This window comes from Triticum urartu, chromosome 4A, assembly GCF_056163025.1.
Source record: "Triticum urartu cultivar PI428250 chromosome 4A, HENAU_Tu73, whole genome shotgun sequence".
NCBI lineage: Eukaryota > Viridiplantae > Streptophyta > Magnoliopsida > Poales > Poaceae > Triticum > Triticum urartu.
This window is the reverse complement of record NC_141876.1, coordinates 147,962,832-147,975,507: the sequence shown is the minus strand read 5'-3', so window position 1 is coordinate 147,975,507 and position 12,676 is coordinate 147,962,832.

Below are 12,676 nucleotides of genomic sequence, written 5' to 3'. Positions count from 1 at the left end.
CGGCGATTCAGTTCATGAAAAAGGTGATCTTTCATTTTGGCTTTCCACACAGTATTATAACTGACAATGGTACTAATCTGTCCAAAGCCGTTATGGAGGAGTTTTGTCAACGTGAGCATATCCGGCTTGATGTTTCGTCAGTAGCTCACCCCCAATCCAATGGTCAAGCTAAGAGAGAAAATCAGGAAATCTTAAAAGGTCTCAAGCCCCGGCTTATGGTTCCTTTACAACGGACGCCGGGTTGTTGGGTAGAGGAGTTACCCTCAGTGTTATGGAGCATCAATACCACTCCTAACAGGTCTACGGGCTATACGCCTTTTTCATGGTTTATGGAGCAGAAGCAGTCTTGCCTAGTGATATTCATCATGACTCGCCCCGCATGGCGGCTTACGTTGAAGCTAATAATGAACAAGCCCGACAAGATGCACTTGACTTGTTAGATGAGGAGCGAGATTTGGCAGCAGCCCGATCAGCAATTTATCAACATGACCTGCACCGTTATCACAGTTGCCGGGTTAGGTCCAGAACCTTTCAAGAAGGTGACCTGGTGCTCCGGCTCATCCAGGATCAGTCTGATGCACACAAGCTATCCCCACCTTGGGAAGGACCTTTTGTGGTCAGCAAGAACTTGAACAATGGGTCATATTACCTTATCGACGTTCGAGAGCACAAAGACTCACGTAAGTCGGAGGAGGAGACCCGCCGGCCGTGGAATATTGCTCATCTTCGGCCGTACTATACGTGAGCCACCGGCTCTCATGATGTACATATTGTGACATTGTATATATTATGATAAGTAATAAAGCAGGACCTCTATCCTTTTCATTTTCAATGATCATATATCTTTATTATTCTAATTATTCAAACGACCATTAGGGGGCTGATCATATTTGATTCTAGCTTAACCCTTTTGGTCTGGCTCATGATCATATTTGAATCTAGCCGTAAACCTCATGGTCACTAGGGGGCTTCCTGTTCAAACATAGGTCGTATTCGAACCAAAGAGAACATAGCTGTCGTAACCCTCTTGATCGGCGCAAAGCCAAACTCACTAGGGGGCTTCTTGATCGTATCTGAATCATAGCTTAACCCCTTTGGGTCCGACTTGAATCGTATTCGAATCAGGGTTGTTAAAAACCTCTCAAGGTCATTTGGGGGCTTCCTGTTCAAACATAGGTCGTATTCGAACCAAAGAGAACATAGCTGTCGATACCCTTTTGATCGGCGCAACGCCAAAACCACTGGGGGCTACATGATCGTATTCGAATCCTGGCTTAACCCCTTTGGACCGGGTTACTGATCGTATTCGAATCAGAAGCCTCCAAATTACTCTTAATGCTTGATTTACATCATTTGAAACATACTATTTTGTTTTACTGGTTTTTTGTTGTCTCAAATCTAACTACACGTGTGGTTTCAATTTAAACCAGCTCGGTTATTGGACAATGAGTTGCCAAGGTATAACAATCATTAGGCATATCAAGGTATTGACTTCTACAAAGATTAGGGTCATCAACCATATTGTCCGGGTCATATAAGCCGGCAGTTCAGAATCAAAGAACATAGGTATGACATTGTCATTCATAAACAGACTTATCTGTGTCCTTTTGTTAATCAAAGGTTTTTTCAGCCTTGTTTATCTTACATCTGGTCCTGTTTTTTCCACTATGATGATTTCATAGTTATGTATCGGGTGTTTTGACCCGTCCAGCAATAAACCGCCGGGACAGTTTTTTCATCTTTCGCATACAGGAACAGGTTTAAACACTGCAGATGTGAGCACAGATATAATGCATATATTGACATCACGAGTAAAAAGTCATATGCAACATCCTATGCACGACGGCATAGGCAAAACATGCAGTTTTCAAACTAACCTATTACAAGGCATTGAGAGCCCAAAAGGTTAGACTGTTTTCTCTCTTAAGCAGATCTTAAGCGAAAAGGCTGGATTATTCAGACGGTCATGACTCCTCCCTCGCTGGTTCACCTCCCTCCACTGGTTGAAAGCTGGGATTGGACTAGTCAAAGCCGTTCAGAGCAATGAACTCAGCTTCATCGTCAATTAGGCCGACCGGGTCAATTTCCAGGGCAAAAGTGTGTTGGCGAACCGGCGGGATAAGATTTGTCACTTTATAAGAGGGAGTCGCCATCTTCTTATTTTCAACATCAAAACCCGACTGATATTTATCAATGTTGGTTTGCTCGCCAAGGATGGTAGCATGAGGACGGACTTCCCACACACAAGTAACGAAATCGTCTTGATCAAACGGAGTCCCATCTTCTTTCAAAGGGGGATACCCCTTGGCTACATCCGCCGGGTCAAGTTCCGGCACCCAGGCTTTGGAACGGCTCAATGCGGTTAGGGCTCCGGCTCTTGCGCAAGACCGTTTGACCTCTTGGAATCTGGCGGGTAAAATTGAAAATTTCTTCAAGACGTCACTTAAGAGGTTTGGTCCTTGGTTGGCTGGGGATATAATGGCAAGCGCCCGTTGAGCTCCAGTGTACAGCTGCTCCACCAGGGTGTAAACCGCCTTGAGTTTTATTAAACTATTTTGGCTCAGATTGTTGCTCCGGGGACCTGCGGGTGTTTTAAAAGGTTAAGAAGGCGGTTTATACTTCTGGCAAAAATAGAGTGTAAGTAACTAAAGGCAAATAACTCACCAAAGATTGCAGAGACCATCTGGGACACACGGTTTTTTAAACCGGTGAGCTCCGTGGAAACCTCCTTGAGAGCCGCCTCCGCTGTCTCAGCACGCCATGTTAGCAAGGTTTTCTCGTCGGCCCAGGATTTCCTCTCCGCATCAAAATTGGTCTTCAATTTTTCGGCTTCAGAAAGGCTCAACTGGAGTTTGGAGTCAGCATTCTTTATCTCCGTCTCTTGATCCGCCAGCCGGGTCTTTGCATCAGTCAATTGAGACCCCAATTCAGTCAAGGCGGTCTGCAAACATGCACAGGTATGTTAAAATGTATTTCAATAAAGGTTATCATGATTAAAGTCCCAAGTGCTTTGCAATGCAACACCACCCGACACTTAGGGGCTAATGTCTGCCAAAGCAATTTTTAATGCGAAATGGCTCTTCTATGATTAAAGTCCCAAGTGTTTTACAAGTAACAACGCTTGGCACTTGGGGGCTAATGCATGATATTAAGAAAGTTTTTTCATGTTGAGCCGGATTACACTATTTGTTTCGACTGATTCAAGACAGTTATGAAGTTAAGTACCAGCTCATTTGTGATAAATTGAGCTGGCCCTTGGGGACTACAGGTGAAATTTAGGCTGGATTTAAGGAGAATCTAAGACATAGCATCAACCTATATCACAAGTCTACGGATCATTCAGGTTCATCATAATCCAGAGACTTGGGGGCTGGCACAGCATATATAAGATGGTGAAAGCCGGCGAACGTACCTCATATTTCAGCTACAGTTGCTTGACCATCTCAATTTCCGAGTCACGGCTGGAATGCACATGACTGAGGTAGCCAGACAGCACGTCACTAACGTTCAGGTGAGCGTAATGAGAGATATCAAACCGCACCTTCTGCCTCTCTAAAGCCTCTTGTTTAGCAGAGTGTCGGGCCAGTACAATTGGGTTGCCTGGCTCAATGAATTGACTACCAGTAATTAAGACATCATTGTCAGAAGTTGTCGGCGGTTTAGCTGAGCTAGATGGTTCAGTGGTAGCCGGATTAAAAATGGTCTCATCAGCTGACGGTTCAGCAAGGTCTGATTGAACATGGACAGCCGGATCTTCTGGTGCTTCAGATTGATTAGGAGTTGGTATTGTCGGTTCAGGTGCAAGATCTTTCGGGTCTTCTGCCGGTTTAGTCACCTTGGCTTTCTTGGATTTTGCTTGACCGCCAAGAAAGATTTTTTTATGAGACAGTTAGTATAATGATGCAGTTTTAAAGATGCAGAAGGAAGTTGATTTTCCTTACCCTGGGGCAGTCTTGAAAGCCAGAAATTGAGTTTGTGACGAGTCACCAGAAGAGCGAGAAACCTCCTGCAAATGTAAAATAAAGTTAAAAGTGTAAGGAAATAGATTCATGGATAAAAGAATAATACAAAGGTGAAAGAAACCTCATTCTGGCATTTTCGAGGAGTTTTTTGTAAGTCGGAGGGTGGATCATTGTCGTCATTAGTCTGGGCTTGACGGCGGCTCTCATGTTGCTGCTTTTTCAAAAGAAAACGAGGGTCCAAATAAGCCAAAGGGTGCGAAAACTTGACTTTCCGGGTTACCAGTCGAAGTTTCTGTCTTGGCAAAGGGGCTGAGTCAGAGGAAATAGTTACCTCTTCTTCTACGGCCTGGCTGGCCCTCGTGTTGTCCTGGCAATAGTCAGTGTCAATAAGGTTATTAAAAAACTGGCCAAGGGAGTCAAGGGCTACCTCCGACTCAGAAACATCATCCAGCTGGAATATGACAGATGCAGTCTTCTTCTTCTTGGGCTTCGGGGTCGTTCTCCTGGCGGCTATGGCAGCGGCTCTAGCCTTCTTAGCAGCTTCATGATCATATTTGGCCTTCCAGAAATCAGATCTGGCCTGTAAGCGAATAACAGGTTAAAAAGCCATGCATGTATTTAACTACTGAAGAAAACAAAAAAGGAGGTCAAGGTGGTTCACCTCTGGTGCCGGGTTAAGTTTGCAGAAGGGGTTTAATCCAACCTTACTGCAGTCCTCGTATTTGCCGTTCACGAGGATGGTTGACATTGCAACAATGTCCTCTTCAGTTAGTTGTACAGAGCTATGACGCAGAGAATCATCTGGGCCTCCGCCATATTTATACATCAACTAGGATCGGCGGCTTAGAGGGATGACCCGCCATGCGATCCAGCAACGGATCAGGTCAACTCCGTTTAAGCCATTTCCCGATAAGGCTTGAATCCTTTTGATAGATGGGATAAGCTTCTTGCGTTCAGTAGTAGTAAGCTTGTCAGGGAGCACAAACTTAGAATCAAGACACTCCGTGCGATAACCCGGCAACGGTTTTTCATCAGCTGGTGATATGTCTTGGCAATAGAACCAAGTTTGGTTCCAATATTTGGGATGGCTTGGTAAGACCACTAAAGGAAAGACAGCACCCTGTCGGCATTGAATCAAGATTCCGCCAAGTTCCAAGCTAGGGCCGTTGGTGCACTCATTCTGGCGGTTCAAATAAAAGTATTCTCTGAAGAGCTCCACAGTTGGTTCTTCTTGGAGATATACCTCACAGAGAACTTGAAAATTGCAGATATTGGATATGGAGTTGGGTCCAAGGTCTTGTGGATGAAGCTTGAAAAAATGCAAAATGTCTCGGAAGAACTTTGAGCCGAGTGGTGAGAAGCCCCGATTCATGTGGTCAGTAAAGATGATAACTTCACTGTCTTTGGGCTTAGGACGTTCTTCGTCCGGGTCAGGGGCACGATAAGACATAATGTTTTTCTCTGGCAAAAATCCAATGGTGACAAATTCCTTCAAAGTGTCCTCAGTAACTGTGGAAGGAACCCAGTTGCAGACCGTTGGCGCTTTTGACGGCATGATGAAAAAAGGGCAAGCTGAAAAGAAAGCAATGTGTCAATTCAATTTATTGGTGGAATTACAGGTTAAATGATAATAGTACGGATGAGTAATGGCGGCTTAAGTAAGGGCTAATGACATATAAAAGAAAAGTGAGCCGGCGTGATAAGCCGCCATGACTAAAGATATTCGAAGATTGCTAGAAACAGAATTGGCTAAGTGCTGAGACAAACAAGTTTCCCAAGCTACTGCTATTATTCTGGATCAAGATGGTTCAAAAAAGAAAAATAAATTTAGACCTAAAAAACCAACGCAGAGGAGTTTGTCAGCTCTAAAGAGGCATTTGTACAAGAGAAAGGGATTTGCTAGCATCTAAAATGGATGTAAAACAACTACCGCATAGGTTCTACTCTTCTTTTAGATCAAAAGAGGGTGCGGTGGAGAAACTGAAAGGAATCTGTGATGAACAGCGAAGAACACAATAAAGAACACGCAAACCCTAAATGCAGATCTAAGGTGTGAGAAAGCGAGAACTTACGGACGCAGATCTGCTGCGGAGGGTCGTCGTCGTTTCTCTGGACAGCTCAGGGTGATGCAGCGGCCGAGCTTGAGGACGACGATGAGCGTTGCGGCGACGGCGGAGCTCGAGCGACAGAAGGGTTGCGAGAGAGGAAGAAGACTATGGAAAAGGGGGAGAATGAAGAAAGGCCAGTCATGCCTATTTATAAGGAGAAGACTGATAAGTGGGCGCGAGAAACGAGGAGACCAAAACATGGTCATCCAGCTACCCAGGCACCTCGATTTTTGGAAAGGCATTAAAGATAAAGATCCGTTAAAAGATGATGTGGTGGCGGATTTTTGAAAATCCAAAGATGATGTTATGGCGGGTTACAAGGCTTTTGCAAAATAGTAATAGGTGGATTTTTTCTAAGTGTTGAAGATTGACAAGAACAAAGTTCAAATCAACCTGGGGCCTAATGTTGGGGATATAACTACCAGGTATGACCCGCCCAGGAGGGGCCGGGTCAATCTTAATGGCGGGTTACTCAAAGAAGCCCGACGGGTATATAAGGCGATGGTTCATTATAAGACTTGTAGCAGGCCCAAGCCCAGAGGCGACTTAAGGCCCAAATTGTAAACAGCCATGTATGAGTAAGACTTGTAAAGTAAGGCTTGTAAAAGAAGTTACCGAGCCGGACACATTGTATGAGCCGGCCGGGACTCTATAGGCCGCCAGGCATCGACCCGTGTATATAAGGGGGCGACCCGGCGGCGGCTTAGGGTAAGAAAGAGCAGCTCGAGAGCCAAGCTAGCGTTTTCACTCCTTGGTCATCGAAACCTAGCAATACCACAACAACTGGACTAGGCTTTACCTTCACCGCAAGGGGCCGAACCAGTATAAACTTCTCGTGTCCTTTGTCCTGATTAACCCCTTTAAGCTTCCTAGTTGCGATGGCTCCACGACTAACTCCTTTCACTAGGACATCTGTTGTGACAATTCCACGACATCACCCCTTCGCTAAGGAACGATGGAGGAGGTACAGTTGGAAGGGACAAGGCGCTGTGGTTACTACGCTCTTATCTCCTCCTTGCTAGTTCCCCTCCCCCCGAAGAGAAGGTAGTTCGTCGCTGCTCCCATGGATTCACCAGGCGGTTCTCCTCCTCGTCAGGGCAGGGATACCTTGGACGACGATCCTCTGGGAGAAATTGCACGCCGCTCCGACGTCCTCGCCGCCGCAAGACTCAGTGCTTCCTGCACCAACTTTTTCAAGACGGTGCTTAAACAGGCTTGGGAAAAGGCCATGTTTGTTGGTCTTCCATGCGTCCTCGAGGAGAAGGTTCTTCTATGGGACAATCCTTCGAATAGTCCACCGCTCCCTGGCCATGGTTGCACGTTGACTCCGCTAGAGTTGCCTACATTGAGAGGTAGTCAGATTTTGTCCGATGAGCAGGTCAGTCATGGAGTTTGATCATGTAGTACTTATTTATTCCATTTTCATCCCATAATTTCTTCGCTGCCCACCGTCTTATATATAGGTCTGGGTCGGTGCCAACAAAGATTGGCTTGCATACCTCCGGCCGGATACCACCATCATTTTGCACAACATCCACAACAGTGTGGCCGTTCCCGTAGACCCCTTCTCAACCATTGGGATCGGCCTTCCAGACTGGCTGGGCTTGAATACGTATGATGATGCCTACATGAGATTGAAGAAGATAGCAATTGCGAACCGGCCGACAAAGCGACGCGGCTACAACGACTACTATCTCATCACAATGTTCAACATAAGGATTGCCATCAGTGCAAGAGGCAGTAACGGTAGAGGCTGGCGCATGTTGGCTGCGGCAGATTTGTACCCCTACACGTTCGAAGACGTCGTGCGCCATCTAGGCTGCATCTTCGTGGTGACAAGCCAGGGGACTTGTTTCATCTGGTTGCCATCCTACGGTATGGGAGATTACAAAGGGAATGCACAAACCATCATTTGCATCCCTAACGGTACTCCATTAGTTTGCAGGGACCAGTCATCCCCAATCATAATAAGATCGCCGATCCTGGATGTGCATTTGCATCCGCGATTCGGTCTAACCTGGAACCTTGTAGCTAACTTTGGCATATTGGGATCAACTATCTTAGCATTCTTTACCCATCGTACCACTGATGTGCATTCACACAATCTACCACGATCGGACCGTCACCATCTACCCATTTATTCCATTTAGTATTATATTTTTTAACCCCCCCCCCCCCGGCTTCTCTTTCGTTGTTGTACTACTTACTTACTAGTACTAGTAGGAGTACTTTTTACCTTGGAGGACGTGTATAGCTAGCTAGGCCCTTGAAGACTTGAACCCACTAGCTGCCACCAATTTTGTTTTTCCATGTCTTACTATCTCATCCATGTAGCCAAGAGTGGCTATATATAATAAGCCGGTTATTTTACTTCCTCTATACTGGAGTAGTACTATTTGCTACACAGTATTACCGACCGCCATATTTGAGCACAACATTATTATGCATGGACCTTGACTGTGTACGTCACCATGTGTGCAGATCTGAGATGTCGCGTGTACCAGATGAACGGCGCCGAGTTCGACCCCCGTGATGCTATGTGGGTGCCAAGGAACACTCTTGGAGAGTACTCGCTTTTCATGGGGGACAGCTACCCCATTGTGAAGCAGATGCCACCTTCCGTGCACGACACCGAAGGCCTGCCGTTCATGAAGCATGGTTGTGTCTTTAGTGCGCATTGTCGGATGAACGACGTGCTGCTATCCCTGATTTATGCTGCTTTAGCTTGGATGAGTCTCCGTCATGTGGAACCGGACTAGAAAGCTACGACAATGATTCCCATTGCCCACCGCTATGGATCGTGCCATCCATGAAGAACACCTGGGACTGGAACTTGGAGGAGGACATGTAGCCCATCTATAACGTGTAAGTGGGGTATGGTAAATTCTGAACGGTAGCGTTGTGAATATATGTAGACTAGTCATGCACAAATTTTTCACATGAATTGGAGATGAACTTGTGTGGCATACTGGCATTTGTCCTTTAGAATTTATTACTAGTAAATGTGTTATGTGTACATGCAACTTGTGTGGTTGTTGCACGGGCTCCAACATGCTCTTTGAGTAAAAAAGGTGGCACATCTTTGGATATAGGTGATGTGGCGGCATCATATAGTAGCATCATACGCTATAGTTGCAATACTCCTACTGGGACGACAACTCCTATAAAACCTTGCGCTTGGCTCTTTGCCTCTTCGGGAGGTTCAACAGTTCGTACTCGTGTGAACCTTGCACTTGGCTCTTCGCCTCTTCGGAAGGTCCAACAATGATGATACTACAGTACAATATGCTTCTGGCAATCTGAAACCGATTGAACTATTGCACGTCCACCGCGAGGGCGAGGGCGAGCGAGAGGGAGAGGGCGCTGTAGTCAAAACCCTCTCCTCATCCTACGAGCCACCGCGCGCATGGGCGAGGGAGAGGCGTAGTAAGCAAGCTTCTCCTCATTCGGCGAGTTGACAGGACACATCAAAGCAGTATTAGTACTAGTCCTTTCCGGTTAATATGACTTAATTTGAAACGAGAAAAATACACTGGCGGTCAACGTATGTAACAATACGCTCTTTACGTTCACTATATATAGTTTTACGGTGATTATACGATCATTAGATCATCGTAGAGCACCGTATTGCACCCTACTGACCGGCCACATAGTCGACATGGCACTTTGTTGACTGGTTAAATTGTCACCTGGTTTCTGGGTCCCACCTGTCAGTTGGCAGAGCAAAGAAATCAGTCAAACAAAACTTTACGCAGGCGTGACAGGAGTCCAACCCTTGCGCGTGAACCACCCTGGCTGTGTATGTGACTGCACGCATGTGTACTCCCTCGGTCTTCCAACAAAGAGTGTACATTGGCTAAAAAACAAAGAGTGTACATCTACACTTCCAATGCATTTAGCCTTTAATCTAAATTCGATATTGATTGACTAATGCACCAACTTGTTCTCTAGCTATAGGCTACATGTCTATCCTTAATTACAGCATGCAACAACCTTCATTTAATCTTCTTCTCTCAATGGTTGCATGCACACATAAGTCTGCTACTTTTGGGCATTAATTATGCCCTGGTCAATGTGTAAATCTCTAAATGTACAGTCTTTCACGGACGTAGGGAGTAGGTTGATCACTTGAGCGTGAGCGTGTGTGTTGCGTCATGTGTTGTGTGCCGCATGGGTGCGTGAGTGTTGCATGCGTCCATGTGTATGTGTGAGTGTTGCATGTTGCGTGCATGCATGCATGAGGCTTTTACTCCCTCCAATTGACATGTTCATATTTCAAGCTTCCTTTGTTCCCTCCATATGTTGATACTCCCTCTGTTCCCAAATACGGAGTAAAAGCCTCCCTCTGTTCCCGAATACAGAGTATTTGTCTTTCTAGAGATTTCAACAAGTGACTACGTACGGAGCAAAATGAGTGAATCTACACTCTAAAATATGTCTACATACATCTGTATGTTGTGTTCCATTTGAATGTCTAAAACGGCAATATTTAGGAATGGAGGGAGTAGCAAATAAACATTAAGTTCTCTTGTTTTTCCCTCCTTGGTCACGGTGCACAACCAAAGATGACTTATTCACCTGGATAGAGGGAGTAGATGATCAAAGTTTGACACAAAATTAATGCATTGGTAAACATAATTTTTTGAGGAAAACGAGTGCATTAATTGAGTGTTTTTGCAAACTACAAAAATTATTCCACCACTCATCATCTACCTTGGTTGATGAGATTTTTGAATTGAGCACTATAAACCGGAAAGCAGGTAGTACTAGTACTCCTACATTATTGGTGTCGGGTGCCTTGGCCAATGTTTCATCTTGTTGGACAGGATGAGGCTACTTCCAATGCATCGGTGCTTACATGGGGTGCTAAGCACATTAAAAACTTTAGCAACTAAAGCTCCCAATGCATAGGTGCTTAACTTGTTGGTGCTAAGCATCCTTTATTTAATGATTTTGTAACTAAAGTTCTTCATGCATTGGTGGGATTCTTCCATTTAAGTCTTTTGTCTAGGTTCTTCCGCTTAGTACTGGGGTCACCACACTTATCTCTCTCCTCTTAATTACCTTGCCACGTCAGACTTTTTGCCTAAATGGCAGCCTTAGCACCTGTACAAGGCGGAGCATTGGTAGGGGCATGAGCGTACAGGCATAGGGATGCTGTAGATAGGAAGTCTTCGCGATCCATTATTCCCCATCTCGGTCAGAGAGAACTATTCAACTAGTCTTCACAGTGAAGTGACAATACATGCTGCAGAATGGGACACTTAATTAATAAGCTGAACCAACGTGTTGGTGTTACTAAATCAGCATTACCCAATATTGCCATCATATTTACCAGTGGAGCACGCTTCCACAAATATGACTATGCACCTCTCTCCTCCATTAATTGACATATGGGCCCTCTTGAGGTAGACCCACATGTCCTCGGCGTAACTATTTACACTCCGAAGGACGGTATATCCTGGTAGTTGTACTAGTAGAATTGATATTTAATGCACTTTCTTCCCCGTCTTTCACTCTTCTTCCTCCTCTCTTCTTCGTCCTCCTCTCTTCCCCATCGTCGGCCGCACACCATTTCCCCCCGCTCACTGGTCGCCCGCCCGTGCCATCTTCCTTGGTAGCTCGCGCGTACCATATCCCTCCACTCACTGCTCGGCCACACACGCCATCTTCTTCGCTCGCCCGCCTACCCAAATCCACTTCCCCGTTGGCTCGCAGGCACCGAAAACCCCAGTCACTCAGCGCCCTAAAAAACCCCATGGCAGAACTGACTGACATGCAGAGCCGCGACTGGAATTCCCTCCTCGATGTTCTCTTGGAGCAGATCTGTAATCGTATGGACCTCCTCAGCACCGTCCATCTGGCCGCATGCTCGGTGTCTTTGTACCGTCTACTCATTTGCAACCGACCGACTCTTTTCAAGACACCCTGCTTGCTGATGCCCGATCCTCGCAGGTGGCCCAGACACCAACTTGACGATTAATGACCCACAAGTGTAGGGGATCTATCGTAGCCTTTTTGATAAGTAAGAGTGTCGAACCCAACAAGAAGCAGAAGGAAATGATAAGCGGTTTTCAGCAAGGTATTCTCTGCAAGCACTGAAATTATCGGTAACAGATAGTTTTGTGATAAGGTAATTTGTAACGGGTAACAAGTAATAAAAGTAAATAAGGTGCAGAAAGATGGCCCAATCCTTTTTGTAGCAAAGGACAAGCCTGGACAAACTCTTATATAATGGAAAGAGCTCCCGAGGACACATGGGAATTATCGTCAAGCTAGTTTTCATCACGCTCATATGATTTGCGTTCGGTACTTTGATAATTTGATACGTGGGTGGACCGGTGCTTGGGTACTGCCCTTACTTGGACAAGAATCCCACTTATGATTAACCCCTATTGCAAGCATCCGCAACTACAACAGAAGTATTAAGGTAAACCTAACCATAGCATGAAACAGATGGATCCAAACCAGCCCCTAATGAAGCAACACATAAACTAGGGTTTAAGTTTCTGTCACTCTAGCAACCCATCATCTACTTTATTACTTCCCAATGCCTCCCCCTAGGCCCAAAAAATGGTGAAGTGTCATGTAGTCAACGTTCACATG